A 16,283-nucleotide genomic window follows, 5' to 3' on the forward strand; every position below is an offset into this window, starting at 1 on the left:
AAACAGCACCATCCACGCACAAGAGGGAGGTTATCAGCAGGTTTCTTGGAACCAAAGCATTTGCAGAAATAGAAAAACTTTAGCGGGGTGGGGGTGGGAGCTTAAGGGGCAGGACCCCTGAAAAATAACCCAATGGGGATCCAGCAGACTTAGAAGGGAGGAATAATAGAATCACTATAGCTAATTGTTGAGCTGGAAAGGACCTTGAGGGTCATCTAGTCCAACTCCCTGCAATGCAGGAATCTCAACTAAAGCATCCATGGATGGAATGGAATATCCTCAGAAAGGTCATAGCTAGCTAGCTGGCAGGCAGGCACTCTGAACAGGAGCATTTTCATGCTGCAACATTTTCTTGCATGCCCCACGTGTAGCCCAGCAAAGAAAAAAAGCTGCAGTCAATCCCAGGAGAGAACTAAGAAAACACTGGGTTAAATAAATCCTGCCTGTGGCAGTCCCAATCTGGACTGACACCACAGCCCAGCAGTAGCCAGGGGTGTTATATAGCTATGAGAATGGGGGTCCCAATCATAGCATTCAAAATTAGATCTACTGGCATCAATTCTAGTTTGACCCTAAATGTACCTTTCAATAAGGAAAACATGGAATGAAATTAGACTGCCACCAGAACAGCAAGGAAAGGAAAAGAAAAGAAACAAGCTAACAGGCAGTAGGAATTTCTTTTCTATACAAAATACTTTTAATCTTTTAAATCAGTTTGTTAAGATCTTGCTTTGTTGAAACAGCAGCATTATCCAAATAAATAAGTACAGGCGGATTTATTTGGTGTAAACAGAAGTTCAGAATTACAAGCTTCTCTTTCTTGCACTTTCAAGATAAAGCAGAAATAAACATGGCAACAATAAAAAAGTCATGGTTCCATGCATAAATTTCTGTTTTATTAATATTATGGGATAATAGTGAAAAATAATGAGTGTCGTTTGAAGGGAATTGCATGCCAGCAATATGGGAAGCTTTGCAATTTAAACGACTGCCTGGCCCCTTTGCAGTCAGCTGATTAAGCTGGAAAGATTAGGGAACCAGCTGAGGTGTAAGGCTGAAGACACAAGGTAGGGGGGGGATCAGAGACAGACGAATGTACACCCTCACAAGCAACGCATCCAGGTAGCGATACATTTGGGAATGTCTGTACTATTTTAGCTCTTCTGCTTCCTGCACGGCAGACATGCTGGCTGCTTCAGGAAACACCCCGTCGAGGCAAACAGGAAGTGAGTGGCACCAGCACCAGTGTGAGAAGAACAAGTCATCTGCCTGTCATCTGCAATATTTTACTTACTCTGAGTGAGACAGCACTTAGCAGAGAATGCAGGAAACTTGCCTTACAAAAGTTTATAAACGAAGACAACTGGCATGCACACACACTTTCAGCTGCAGGAGGGTTCGAGGGAAGAAAACCAGCAATGTTTATATTTGATGGCGTTTAAAGATTTGATACCCGGTTTATTTAGCAAGATCCCTTGAAATACACCAGCAGTGTTCTACTGAAATTTAATGTGTGCTTGCACAGTAGTTCTGTGCTTGCACAGAAGCTTGCAGTAGATTTAAGCTGTGCTGTGGCCTTAAAGAGACAAAAGAAACATATTCTGGGGAGGTGGGGAGATGATATATTATTTATACAATCTGAAATGCCAGGGGCACGGATTCAGGAAAAGTTATGCACTTTTAAACCCCATTTATTTCAGCACATGTGTGGGTTTTTCCTGTTAAAATCAATAGTAATCCAAGGTACTCAACTTTTACTAGATTGTGCCCAAGACTTCTACCACAGCCTGAAATTTTTAGTGCATACATTTTATTTCAAGGATTTACATCCTACACTTCATTAAATTCCCAGTACAATGTAAAATACAATGAAAATGAGAATATTAAAATTACACAGTTTAGAGGAGCAGCACAACAGCAGGTCAAATATATATTTAAAAGCCCAGATCAGATTAAAATGTCTGGAATTTGTTTTAAAAGGTTCTTGCCTGACAATGAAATATTAAAATAGGCACCAGGTCAAATTTCCTAAAGAGAGTATTCTACAGTCTAGTACCACGAGAAAGAAGTTCCTTCCCCAAGTAGTCAGACACCAAACCAACAGCTGCTAGGGTACCAATAGAAAAGGCTTCCGCTGTATATCTTAAACTTCTGAAGGCAAGTAGAACTACCACTTCCTCCCCAATGCTGATAAGTCTAACTATGGGCATCATAATCTATGGCACGGTATCCCCTGTCATTCATTTAAACCAAAACTTCCGAATACAAAACAATTTTGCAGATACCTTCAGATAACATTGCTTTAAAAAACACTATCTCACTAAGCACTGCTGCAGGAAATAGTCGATTTTGCACATGTCTAAACGAAGTTACTTTATCAAAGATTTCAATCTATTTTTGAAAGCAAGCAACCGACCACTCAATTTGTACAATACAGAATGATGGTACAGCTGCTAACATCAATTTCTAACTCAAGTCATGGAGGTGGGGTCCATTTTACAAACTACAGTGGTACCTCGGGTTAAGTACTTAATTCGTTCTGGAGGTCCGTTCTTAACCTGAAGCACCACTTTAGCTAATGGGGCCTCCCGCTGCGGCCGCACCGCCAAAGCACGATTTCTTTTCTCATCCTGAAGCAAAGTTCTTAACCCGAGGTAATATTTCTGGGTTAGCGGAGTCTAACCTGAAGCGTATGTAACCCGAGGTACCACTGTATGTGCCACAAAATCTGGCCAACCATTAAATGAACCGGAAGAGAACCCTTTGCATGCCTATGTGGGGGGTAAAACTTTATTCTGATTGTACATGTATAGGATCGGGCTGTGTTTCTATGTCCTTGGAAATTAAAAGGATAAGGCACAGAGACAGACAGGAGGGTAGCAAATATACTGGGTAGCAGGTGAAGAAAGAAATGCTATCCATGTAGGTTTGCCAGCCATTCCTAGAAAAATGTGATTGTCCTTTCCCCCCTTTTTTGGGGGGGGGAGAACAGTGTCCCCCTGTCCTGTATGAACTTCAAATGGGATGCCTTTTTCACGTATTCAAGCTCCTCTTCTTCAAAACTGCACACGAGCCAGTGGGTTCAGTGGGAGGAGAGCCGAGAGTGAGAGCAAGAGTTATCGTGGGACATGGGCAGAGGTTGGGGTGGGGCCAACTGCAGTTGCAAAGTGTCAAGAGAAAGGTTTTTTTTGTTTTTACAAGTTCTATGCCAATCATGTTGAAAAAGCCTCCTCTAGGTGGCTTTTGTAATTTTGCCGAGTAGCAAAAATTGCACAAGTATAAACTATGCACCTGTTTTCATCACAAACTAAGGAGTGCGCATAATACAAATCAAACGGAGCACTTGTCTCTGCAGATGTGGGAAATGAGTTCCCTTTCCTCAAGCTCCCTAAGCAGTAAAAGTTATTACATCCCACAAGCTGCCAGTGTGTTAACTACCACCTAGCAACTCAAGCACCCTTTGATCTTATCCAACACATCCCTGACAAACAGCAAACAATGCTCTGATCTTGTAACAAATTACTAGAGCAGCATTACCTACCTTAGCAATAAAATAATCCATACTATATGTGCAATGTTACCATCTTTAAAAGTCTGATTCTTGAGGTGAAGATTTCAAACTGTGTTCCAAAGAAACTTACCAGGGGTTCCCAAGTTACTAATACTTGTTTATTAGGTAAAGATAAAGGGACCCCTGACCATTAGGTCCAGTCATGGCCGACTCTGGGGTTGCGGCGCTCATCTCGCTTTACTGGCCGAGGGAGCCGGCGTCAGCTTCCGGGTCATGTGGCCAGCATGACTAAGTCGCTTCTGGCGAACCAGAGCAGCGCACAGAAACGCCGTTTACCTTCCCGCCGGAGTGGTACCTATTTATCTACTTGCACTTTGACGTGCTTTCGAACTGCTAGGTTGGCAGGAGCAGGGACTGAGGAACGGGAGCTCACCCCGTTGTGGGGATTTGAACCAACGACCTTCTGATCGGCAAGTCCTAGGCTCTGTGGTTTAACCCACAGCACCCCCCGCGTCCCTACCCATTTATTAGATGACTAATAATGGCCAAAAAATGCTCTTCAAAGGAGAACTCACTCACCAATGCTAGTTTTTGTAAGCAACGGACTGTAGGGTACAGTCTAATTTAGCCCAGGCTGATGGTAAGACCCTCATAGGCTTTGATGCATTTACAGCAAATAATAATAATAATAATAATAATAATAATAATAATAATAATAATAATTTATTTATACCCCGCCCATCTGGCTGGGTTTCCCCAGCCACAAGTGGTTCATACATACTAGAATTTAAATAAATAAGCCTCCTGGATTTCAAACCTGTGCTTCTCTTTCAAATATGGGCTTCTCTTTATGTAGCAATTGCACTGTTCTCTTTGTTTTTGTAGCAAGGTTAGTGTGTGTTTGGGGTTATTATTGTTGTATTAATTACATCATATCTACACCTAGCCTCTTATATGATGATGATAAATGATGCGTTTTGTTAGGATTAGAAAAAGCAGGAGAGCAGTAACGGTCTCAGTGGCAAAATCAGAAGAGTAACCAAATGTTGAGAAGACATCTCTGCTAGTAATGAATAAGGGATTGCGTGCACACATTGTTGTATTTTGTTGTTGTTTTTTGGCAGTCCAAGCCAAAATCATGTGACTAATCACTGATTAACATATTGCCCAGCCAAAGGAATGTACAGCACAGCCAATGAAAGTACTGTGGCGTGATTTTTACAGACACAGGTTTTCTCTTGGATTTACATCCATGTCTTTTCAGCTATGTGGCCATTTAGAGATGTGATTCATTGTGTTCCTTCTCACCTGAGGAAGATAACAAAGGTGAACTAGGAATCTGTGTTGCAATTTGATGGCCACAGATTTCAACCAGAACTTGAATACCTTCTTCATCTCTACCTCTCCTACCTGTTTTAACACAATAAATAGAAATCCAAGCAAGGGAAATGGGGCAGTGTGTTGGACAGAGGTAGCAGAAAAATTGGTTTCAGGATTACCACTGGTTCCACATGTAAACGTAAAAGAACCCTGGACAGTTAAGTCCACTATGGGGTGCGGCACTCATCTTGCCTTTCAGGCTGAGGGAGCCGGCGTTTGTCCATAGACAGCTTTTCAGGTCCTGTGGTCAGCATGACTAAATCGCTACTGGCACACGGAAGACCGTGACAAGTTCCAGAGTGCATGGAAGCGCCATTTACCTTCCCACCGCAGAGGTACCTATTAACCTACTTGCACTGGTATGCTTTCAAACTGCTAGGTTGGCAGAAGCTGGGACAGAGCAATGCAAGCTCATCCCGTTACATGGATTCGAATTGCCAACCTTCCGATTGGCAAGCCCAAGAGGCTCAGGGGTTTAGACGAGGCTTCCTCAAACTCAGCCCTCCAGATGTTTTGAGACTACAATTCCCATCATCCCTGACCAGTGGTCCTGCTAGCTAGGGATCATGGGAGTTGTAGGCCAAAAACATCTGGAGGGCCAAGTTTCAGAAAGTCTGGTTTAGACCACAGCGCCAACTGCAACCCATTTGGTTCTGCATGTACCCATAAATGCCAATGCATCTCTGGTGGCTTTGCTGCTCAGTTTATACATTACAGCAATGACAGAGTAAACACTTTTTGTGGCTTTATCCCATGGTACTGATGTAATGTTTAAGGGCCAAGGAAACAGAATCATCTGGAGGGAAAATAATAGTACAGGAAGGCCCATAATGATTTGCCTGGCCTGCATAGGGCTGTGCCTTTAAAACTTTCCGGCAGGACAGTAAAGCCACGGAAAACCAGTTTCCAGACCACTGCTGTAACATGTAACCGTCACATTTACAAAACTGACAGAAGACTGGCAGAGAGAACTACTTTGCTTACAGCAGTTGGTTCTCTCTCTATATATATATTTGTGTGCCTGAAGTTGCTCCCCAATGTTTGCAAACATGCCGTTTGGATTTATGTGCATGAGCAGAACCTGAAATTACGCACACCACAGCAAATACCTTTTAATGTGTTCTGAGTGATTGTGTGCAAAATGAGACTTTTAAATTTTTGGCTTTTAAATTTTTCTGGTGGAGGGTGGGGAGATGAACAAAACGTGTCCATTTACGAAGATACATCGCTTTGGTGAAAAGAAGCAGAACGCAATGCCTAAAATACAAGAACCAAGCCCCGTTTTGCAGCCATTTTATACCTCCTATATCTTCACAAAAGTCATGTGAGATAGGTTCTGCTGATACCTGATGACTGGTCCAAGTTGAGAAGTGAAAAACCATAAATTACGTAAGTGAGTTTAAAATGTGAGGCTGTACATGTTGAGGAGATGCTGAACTTAGTTGAGACACCTGATCAGCAGAGCTCTCAGCAGCCCTGAACTCCTGAGCTCAAGCGATCTGCCAGCCTCAGCTTCTAAGAGGAGCTGGATTACAGGCATAAACCAGTGGTTCTTTTGGAGATATCCAAACCAAGACTCACAGCTGCAGCTTTCTTTCTTTTTTCATTTCTCCACCCATTGCCCCTTGTCATTTGGCTAAGAGGGACAGTGTTTTGGACTTTTGTTCCAGTAACCGGGAGGGGGTGGGGAGAGAAAGAGACAGAGAGAGAACTCTATATGATGGCGAACTAGTGCTTGTGATAAACAAACAAAAAAAGGAGTTAAATGTAGGAATCAAGGCATGGCGTGTTGGGAGGGGTGTTTGCTTTCCTGGCTTTGTGTGTGTGTTTAATTTCACATGTCTCGCAACCACCTGCTGCCGCAATTCACCATAATTATTATATTGCTTTAAGAGTTATTCAGGATTATCTTTGGTTTGCAGATACCACTAGGAATGCAACGCAATACAGTGCCCATCTCTGTGTTGAAATTATTGCTCAACATGTTAGAAAGAATGCTAGCAACACTGCCTTTGCTCCAACAGCCCTGTCACTAGCAGGCCAGCAACTTGCAAGAAAGAGCTGGTTTGCCCAAGATGTGCACAACTTACTACGTGGCTACAAACCAGACAACGGAGAAAGGGGAATGCTGAGCTTCTCCACCTGAAGTGATCAACTCTCCTAAACAAGACATCTACCAGTCTCCTGGCATCTTTGCCAGCCTGACACACAGAAGACAGGTTCCTTGCAGGATGGTGAATCTCTGACAGGCAACACATTCCAAAGTACAAGGCTGTCTCATGTGACTCTTGGTGACTAAAGGAGGCCAGCATCCCATGCAACTTTGGCAAATATGTGTGTTCTGGGGTGTATGTGTGTAATGCCTCCACTAAGAATGGGGAAAAGGACACCCCTTTTAGAGAAAATCTGATACGCTCTCTACTTTCTAGAATTGGAAGGAGTCAAGAGGGTTGTCTAGTCCAACCCCCAGTAATGCAGGAATCTTTTGCCCAACATGGGGCTGGAACCCACAACCCTGAAATTAAAGAGCCCCATGCTCTACCAACCAAGCTATCTTGATCTCACTGAAGTGGTAACGCTGTGTCTGGACAGCACCATTTTAGTCATGGTCTCACATGAGTAAATGCTCCTTCATATGAAAAGAAAAAGAAAGCCCTTATTGCCTATAACTCTCAACAAGGCTATTAATTCAAAAATAAGTAAATATGTTGTAAAGTGCAAGTATCCTCATCCAGTACAGCCCCACCAACAGTTCTGCTACATCTTTTCCAGAAATACTTTGTGTATTGCTGGCTTATAAATGAAATATTATTGGGTGCCAAGAGGTCTAACAATCAGAGTCGGGGGTCAAATCGTGCCTCGGGAAGCCAGCTATTAACAGGGTGCCTCTGAGAACATGCTCAGTAGGGATATTCAGCATTCATACATACTAAGGTCCTTTTAATTCGTTCTCACCCATCCCAGAAAAAAAAAAGCCTTTAGTCTTCTCAGCAACCTCGATTATTTTGTATGTAATAATAAGGTAAGGGGCACATTTTGTTGTTGCTAAAACAGCTGAGAGTCAAAAATCCCTACCCAAACTATTAAATTCCACTGGAAGATTCCAATCAACCTTCAGCTTGCCCTCATAATAATGCATGTTGCCTAATATTCATTTTTGAAATGTAGCAGAAAGTTATTTTTACTCCACATTTGTTCTATGGACTCTCTAATACTATGATGTTACTAATAAGGAAGGCAGAGAGAGAGAGAGAGAGAGAGAGAGAGAGAGAGAGAGAGTGTTACACACACCGTTTTCTTGGCCATACCTTATTGATACTATAAATTGGGTCAGATAATAGTTCTTAGTCAATATTAGCTATTGATTGTTCTGTATTGATTTCAACAGGCTCAATAATAAAGGAAGAACCACTGTAATATCTCTGAAAATAAGCAAATATTAAAATCCTAAGACTGACTTAAGAAATTCCAGTATGCTCCCTGAAAGCTTTTGCTAATAGATTTTTATTCATACATAAACAAACAAACAAACAAACAAACACATGTTAATCTAGCAAAGGTCACAAGCAAAATCAGTATTCAGGTTGAAGAAGCTCAAAAGAATGCACTTACAGCCTATTCCTATGCATTTTTCATTCAAAATCTAAGTCTCACTATACTCCGTGGGAGTTACTTCTAGAGACGTATGTGCAGGGCTGCAATCTTAATACCACAAAACTATTCAAAATTTGTGCAGTATTTTTCTGCTCTGTTACAGGTCTCAAAGGCAGAAAGCGCCAATCTATCTTCCAAACCCTTACATATTTACTCTTCTACTTGTCAGAATTTTAAAGTTTGGAAATACAGAAACTGCATTAAGCAGTCAATGGTAAAAAGCACCCCCCCATACACACTCCCGCCCTCAGACCCCTCTATACTCTTAATGTCTCTAGCTGCATGCCACAGGTAAGCAACATAACTAGACTTACCTCAGGTATTTTTCCAGCAGTAGGTGCCTCACCAGAAGCTGTTCTGGTGTATGGCTCTAAAGTCAGCTCCAAGCATGGAATACAAAGAGCACTTTTACTCTCCTCTTAGTACATGGAAGGGGCGGGAGGGAAAACACGGTTCAAAGTCCTATTTAAACAGAACATTACAAGCCGCTTCCTAAGTTGCCGGTAGCTCTTATCCCAGTTCTTCTCCCCATGTTTACAGCTACGCCTGTGGAACAACCCATGGAAATGCCTCCAAAAGGGACACAATCTCCTCCCAAATTCTGTTTTCTTTTCCTTTCTGGAGAAGAGAAAGAATGCTTCCCCAATAACAGAAAGTGTGGTGGAAGTTGCCAGTATTTATTCCCTGCCTCTAAGGAGGCACGAATAAACCACGCCCACTTGCTTCTAAAATTCCTGTAGAAAAAGAGGAAGGCAAAAAGAGGGGGAAAGTTCCTTCAATTCGACAAGCCAGCACCTCTGAAGCAGCTGAAAGCTATGCAAGGTGTTGGAAAGCCTATCCCCATCAGAGCAGAGACTCACCTGTTTCTAAACTTAGTTTCCAGGCAAGGAAGGTGATAGATTAAATAGTGTGTGCTGCATCTGAAGACATTTAATGGCAAGCTGCTATCAAAAGGGTTGGTTTATTATCCTGCGTCTCGTTCATTTTCAATCAAAAGGGAAATATCTTAGGTGATTTTGGAATCGTGCCCTATTCTGTTTGGGGTTTTCTTTTTAGTTCTGGAGGTAGTGTTGCATTTCAGTGTGTTAATTTGTTGGTTTAAAGTTGTGTATATTGTTCTGTGAATAGTTTATTCACACTTTAGTACACCGATATGAGAACTTTTGAAGTAAAGTTAAGCATAAATAAAACAAACAACGTTTTAATAAGCCATCTAAAACACAAAGGGGGGGAGAGAACATATCCTCAAACGATGCAGAACATTTCACAGAAGAGGAATATGAAGTGAAGCGATTGTTTATTCCTATCAATTACTAATTGCTAAGTCAACTAGCATTCAAGGTGATATGCAGAAGATACACCAAAAATATAACATTATCAGTTAACACCCACAATAAAATACATACAAAATTTAAGTCTAAGACAGATTTAATGTTCAAAATTACAATGATAGGAAGTGGGAATCCCCAATATTACCAGATCCCAACCCCAAACAGAAATATTTCTGCTCAGGACTCTGTCTACCAGGAAATTAAAGTTTTAAAATGCTATTTAGGGCTTGTGGAATAAGGGAAGTTTCAGCAGAGAAAAGGGACACCATCTCCTTTTCTGGTCCCCTAAAATGTTCCTGCATTGTACTATACTTGGGTTAAGAACTTTATTTGTTCTGGAGGTCCGTTCTTAACCTGAAACTGTACTTAACCTGAGGTACCACTTTAGCTAATGGGGGCCCCCACTGCCACCACCAGAGCATGGTTTCTGTTCTCATCCTGAAGCAAAGTTCTTAACCTGAGGTACTATTTCTGGGTTAGCAGAGTCTGTAACCTGAAGCGTCTGTAACTCGAGGTACCACTGTACTAGATCATGACTAAACAACCTGTTCCCCTCTAAATGTTGGGCTGCAACTCTCATCATCTCTGACTACTGGCCATGCTGGCTGGGGCTGATGCTTGTTGAGAGTCCAGCAACTTAAGAAGAGCATGTTGGACACCCGAGTAACAGATCCAGCCATGGGCATGAGTTGAAAGGAGATTCCGTATTGCACCTCCCATCATATCACATACACAAAACATCTCTGATGATGTAGAGCAGGATGCACAGATCATAGCGCACCCTGCGTTTCAGGCATAGACCGTTAACCCTGAGATTGAGTCACCTAGTCCCCCGTCTCCTATCACCGATCATCTGCACATCAAGGATAAGGAGAGTTCCAAAAACACTATTGGACTTTCAGCTCTCTAACTTGGTGCAACTCAATAGGCAGAAAAGGAAGGCACAAAACTGCACAAGTCCTCCGATGACTAATGCTTCAGTCAAACATCAAGGAGTGTCATGTGTCTCGAGGCATCTCCGGGTTTAGGTGTGGAATGACAGGTGGAGTTGGATGGGGAGGGGGAATGGAGGGTGGGGCTGTATCCAAGGAACAAGGAACAGAGGCAGGAGGAGACAGGTACTTCCTTCTCCCAGGATATGGTTGCTGTGGACGGGGAAGCAGAACTTCCATCTCCACTCTTCTCTCCCAGGGAGAGAGGTGAATCAATGGAATCCAGGGAGAGCATCAACCAACTGCTGGGGGCAAAGGGATGGAGTCAGAGCTGGCCACCCAGCATTTGGTGCTGCTGTCATTGGGGAAAGATCTACCCTCTGCATGACACGGTCTGCACCTGCATGCTCAACTTTCTCACAAAGCACAGGAGTCTAGTGAGTAAGCTTGTCTTGCCTATCAAAGCTTGGTATGCTAACCCATTGGGACAACTCCAATTCTTTTACTGCCTTGCCCCAGACTCAAACAGGCCACTGCTTCTAGCCTGGCTACTTAGCCTGGCTGGTCTTTCCTTTCCTGTCAACCAGCCCAAGTCTGCTGTGACTCACGCCAGCTGCTGAGACGGCACCTTTACTGCACCTCAGTCATCCTTGTTCTTAAGTAACAAACTCAGTCATCATCGTGGTATGAGCAACTGCCAATATAAGCAGTAAAGGAAGAAACAACCGGCTTGTCATCTTTTTAACATGTCTTCTTGAAACAAACATAAATAATTCAACAGAAAGTTATATTCAAAGTTTCAGCAATGTAATATGTAAATTAATTGAGGAAAAAAGGAATATTGAAGTTTGGGGTTGTAGTACAAAATTAGCAGCTTCAATTTATCATATTTTGTCTCCCCGCTCCCACCCCTTTTCATCAAAAGAAGGGAGAGGCTTGAAACATACAGACTTAGTAAGACCTACCCATGGGGAATGTATTGACTCTGAAACAAAGACACATGCCTGATACAAAAGTAGTCTAATTGTACAGAACTCTACACCCAAGTTATTTTAAGAATCGGTCTTTGTTAAAAAATTGTTGCAACTTGGGTGTTTCTCTGGCAAAGTCATTTTCAGATATGTTGAGATTCTTGATAAATTATGACATCAGTGTGCTTTAAAAATCATAGCATTTGAAGACTGAACATCTATATTTAGACAGGGGGGGAAACACTCAGTAAAGTTTAGCCCAGCATTCATTTATATTATTTGCTTAATTTTTTTTTAGAATACAGTGATACTTTGGTTTTTAAACGTCTCCACTGATGAACATTTCGGTCAGAAGTCAAACATGAAACACAAATTCCATATTGAATTTTACGTTTTGAGACTTCCATATTGAGTTTTCCATTTTTGAGCGTTTTGGAACTTGAACGGTCTTCCAGAACGGATTACTTTTGAAAAGTGAGGTACCACTGTATAATGAATTCATCAAAATTAAAGTAATTTAACCACCAGCCGCATTCACTATTTATTCATTATGACTTGAATAAATATAGAACTAAAACTCCTGGACTGAAGTTGCTTCTAAATGGGGGGCTCCTAGTGCTACCCAAAACATGTTCATCCTCTGCAAGCAGAATCACAACTGACTTTTCACGCAATCAGGATTACTGTGCTTTTTATTACAGGAATATGATAGCATAATAAGAAAAAAAATGTATTATACTGCTATTGTGCTGGCTGCATTTTTAAATGAAAACAAGGTATACCATACCATAATGCTAACTGCATGATCATACAATATTGTTAATTTTTGAAAATGAATTTAGAAACTTTATGATCACTGCTCAAACGGGAGCAACCAGAATTGATTTTTTAAATATATTTTAAAAATAATAATAATATCATAGCATTATGGTGGCATAGCACGGCAGGTCTTTCATTAAAATAGCCAGCAAAGTGATCTAGTAACCCAAAAACGGGGTCATAAAACAACTCACCTGCAAAAGGTTATAATGAATGTGTGCAAAGTCATTGTATGTTCACTTTTCTAATGTGTCACTGACCATGTCAAAACCCCATCCTTTTAAAATGCCAAAAGATTAGCACTAAAGGCACCTAAACCTGTAGAGATGCACTATTCTCCTGTTCTGGAAAGTGATGTGGGTTTCTGTAGCCTAAGAAAAGACAAAATAACCACAGGGAAAATTCAGGACAACAATGAAGCTGGTGTTGTCTAGGTACTCCATGAAGAAAGAGTGAACAAAGAATCGCAGTTCTGAACACCTAATGTGGAAGCACTTTAAATAAGTCTGCAATCCTACACACAGACAGATGCCTAAGAGCAAGTACCACTGATTTAAAAGTAACTTATTTTTAAGTAAGCACACATGCAGTTATGCTGCCAGTTTTCTTATGCTGTTCTTAATGTTCCTTTCAAAGTGTAAAAGATACATAAAGCTCAATATTTGTATAATTGAAAAACTAAGAAACATCACACAGAAGCAGCCAGTAGCATTTTTAAAAGCAGTCTCAGCAAGTTAAATTAATCCAAATATAAAACGAGCAAATCAGACTTCAGCATTGGGGAATATTAGAATAAATTTATTTGTAGTTCACAGCTATAATCCAGGCAGGCAGTTATGAACCTCTACATCCCACGGATGAATCATGGACTGCAGCCCACGGCTGAGATGTCTGCAATATGATATTTAAAATATCCACAACCAATAAAGAATGACTAAGATTTTGTGTTTTTAAAGCAGAGCTTTAAAGGTTGCAAAATAAATAATACAAAAACCAGCCAACACTTTGAATATCAAGTTTCTTTTGTCATGTAAACATAAACTCACCTCAAGTATGGTTACAAGATAGCATTAAGCCATTACAAAGAATAGATTAAACAGAGACACTGACAACTATCGATACTGACTATATAAACTTTATAACCTGTGATACCAGACCTCTCCAGCTACTAGGATATACAGTATATTCACATAAATCAGTCTGCATTATCAACACTAGCTTTAAAACACTGGAATTTTAGTGTACCAGTGTACTAGTGTATCTTCTTAATGCAGAGTGCCTCTTTTTTCCTTTGTTTTTTTACAAGTTAAATATATTTATCACAATGCACTGAATGTTCAGCTTACCCCAAACTCGACACATGTTGATTCTTCAACACCACCTCAATATAAACCCCTAAAGCATACATATAGAAGAACTGACCATCTCGCCTCATCCATTGCTCTTCAGCTAATTACATCATTAAGCCTTCCTATTTATAATCCCACTGCTGGACCAAAACAACCTAGATAACACATTTACAGATTTGGATCGTCAGTAATCCTGACATGTCTGCTTCAGCTAATTCCAGAAACTGCATTAAGCAGCCTAAATATTTTCTGGTAGCTCATACAGAATAAAACAAATCAGAGCAACCTGATGGGTTGCAATTGAAAGTTTAAAACATTGGGAACTGCTAGTAATGGAAAGATCTACTTCCTGCTACGGAAACCTCTACTTGGATGAGATTAAGGCATCTAAATACCTTGACAATAGCATCGAAGTAGCCCATGTATCCCTGTGCTGAAGGAATCTGAGTGTTCAATCAACTGCTTCTACTATTGGAGATTTTTCTTGGAACCAACAGGCGCTGGGTACAAAAAGAAGCACCGTGAACAAAGGTGTATTGAGCAGGCAGGAGGCACAAAATACCAAAGAGATAGCAACCCAGGAAAGGCTTTGGGAAACAAATGCATTCAATCATCCCTTTACTCAGGCGAGTAAACTGGGACACAACTTATGCATGTGGATGCAGATGTTCCCAATTTCAATTCTGGGTACCTCTATTAAAAGAACAAACAGGAGGGGGTAGGCATTAGAAAGGTGAAATGGAATAAAGGCCTGGAATCATAAAGCAATTTCAAATATTTGCAGCATTGTTAAAAGACACCACCTTTTGTTTCAAACTTAACTCGGAACCATCTCAGATATTTCTACCTCGGGGAGCTGTTTATTAAAAAGTTCTCCCATGAAAAAAATCTCACTCGTTAGGAGGGGGGAAATTTGCCACCCCAGAAGAGGGGTATGATTTGCAAACTGGAATACCGCCCCTAAAAGCGTTCAGCATCTCAACCAGGGTTAACGCTTGAACCAGTCCTCTACATAGCTGGAAGCCTGTGCAGGGAGTTGGCTTGATGGACATGGAGATGGATGCTGTTCCAAGCTCACAGAACAAAATACTGGAAATCAAGAGTGAGAGTAGAGGACCAAGGCGACTGCAAGCATATGAGCCTGTGCAGAGAGCACAAGGCAGGAAATGGGGGGGAAGAAAAAGTCAAAGGTGGATGAAAGCCCTTAAATGTTGGCTTTAAAGTAGACATAAAGCAACAAACAGGCAAGGATAACGAGAGACATGCTTAGCAGGAGGAAGACACCTTTACAGCAAAAATATATTCTTGGCACAGGAATTTTTATTTGAGTAGGGAAAGAAGGTAGAAAGCCAGTCCAACCAGAGTAATTAAGATGGCGGAGCACAACAGACTTAGCATAGAAAGGAGAGAGCAGAGCAAGCTCAGCAAGGTTGACCAAAAGGCCACCAACGGGCAACAAATCTGGAAAAAGATCACCTGCCATCTGGTGCCCCATTGGAACTGGTGGGGCAGAAGGCAGGGAAGCTAACAGCAGATGGAGCCAGAGTCACTGACAAAGCAGAACTGACTACCGGTAGTTCTTGTTCTGTCCCCATCCTTCTCTACTAAGGGCAACAGTGAGACTAAGAAGGAGGAAGCTCACAGCCAGTACCCGCCCTGGGACTGGATGTAAACAAGAAGGTAGACATGTAAGGGCTGGCTGGCTGGCTGGCTGACGGCAAACCAAGGTTGAGGTGGCAGTGCCCTATTTGTCCTAATCAACCAGCCTCCATTGCCTGCTGCCTTACTCTCAAAGAGAACAGAAGATCAAAACCAGAATAATGGGCAACATTCATTTTGAAACCCGCACCCGCACCAAGGTGTAGAATGCATTCACAAAGGAAGGGGTTGAGCCAATGCCAGTGGCTGGAGTTAGTGAACGACTGCTATAAAAAGTTTTCATAAGAAGACACTTGTTATCCACAAATTCTGTTATCCAAACAAAGAATTATGACCAAACCTCACTACACAGCTGAATCCGATATCCTAACAGCCAGAGATTGCCTACTTCCTTTGTTTTGTGGTTTGCTGGTCAACAGCAGTCACTTTCAGGAAGAAACCATTGGAGAGAGATTGGACAAATCAGTTTGTTTGTTTTTCAATTTCTCTTTTGCTGGTTGGCTGCAGCCATTTTAGGATGAAACCATGGTGTGACCGGAGATCAGAAATATTCCTGTAGGAAATAATGGAAATCTGCAGATTGTTATATGAATGCTCGCCTAACGAACAATTTCCTGGTAAAAGCAGGACCTGTGTGTATACTGAGGGCATATTTTTATTTACAACAATACTAATCC

The 16,283-nt window shown here is 41.5% G+C and overlaps 1 protein-coding gene across 12 annotated transcripts in view; it reads right to left on the reverse strand.

The window, feature by feature from the left end:
* The window catches only part of COBLL1 (cordon-bleu WH2 repeat protein like 1), a 93,328-nt gene that overhangs the window by 38,778 nt on the left and 38,267 nt on the right, over positions 1-16,283 (reverse strand). For 2 of the 12 annotated variants that reach the window (XM_083493441.1, XM_083493447.1), the window contains exon 1: positions 8,860-9,195. The exons of the other annotated variants lie outside the window; for them this stretch is intronic. The gene's annotated coding sequence lies outside the window, so the exon portion shown is untranslated. Of the gene's footprint in view, positions 1-8,859; positions 9,196-16,283 lie in introns of those variants that run through there. 12 annotated transcript variants of the gene reach the window in all.

Source organism: Podarcis liolepis (genome assembly GCF_965112155.1).
Source record: "Podarcis liolepis genome assembly, chromosome: 1".
NCBI lineage: Eukaryota > Metazoa > Chordata > Lepidosauria > Squamata > Lacertidae > Podarcis > Podarcis liolepis.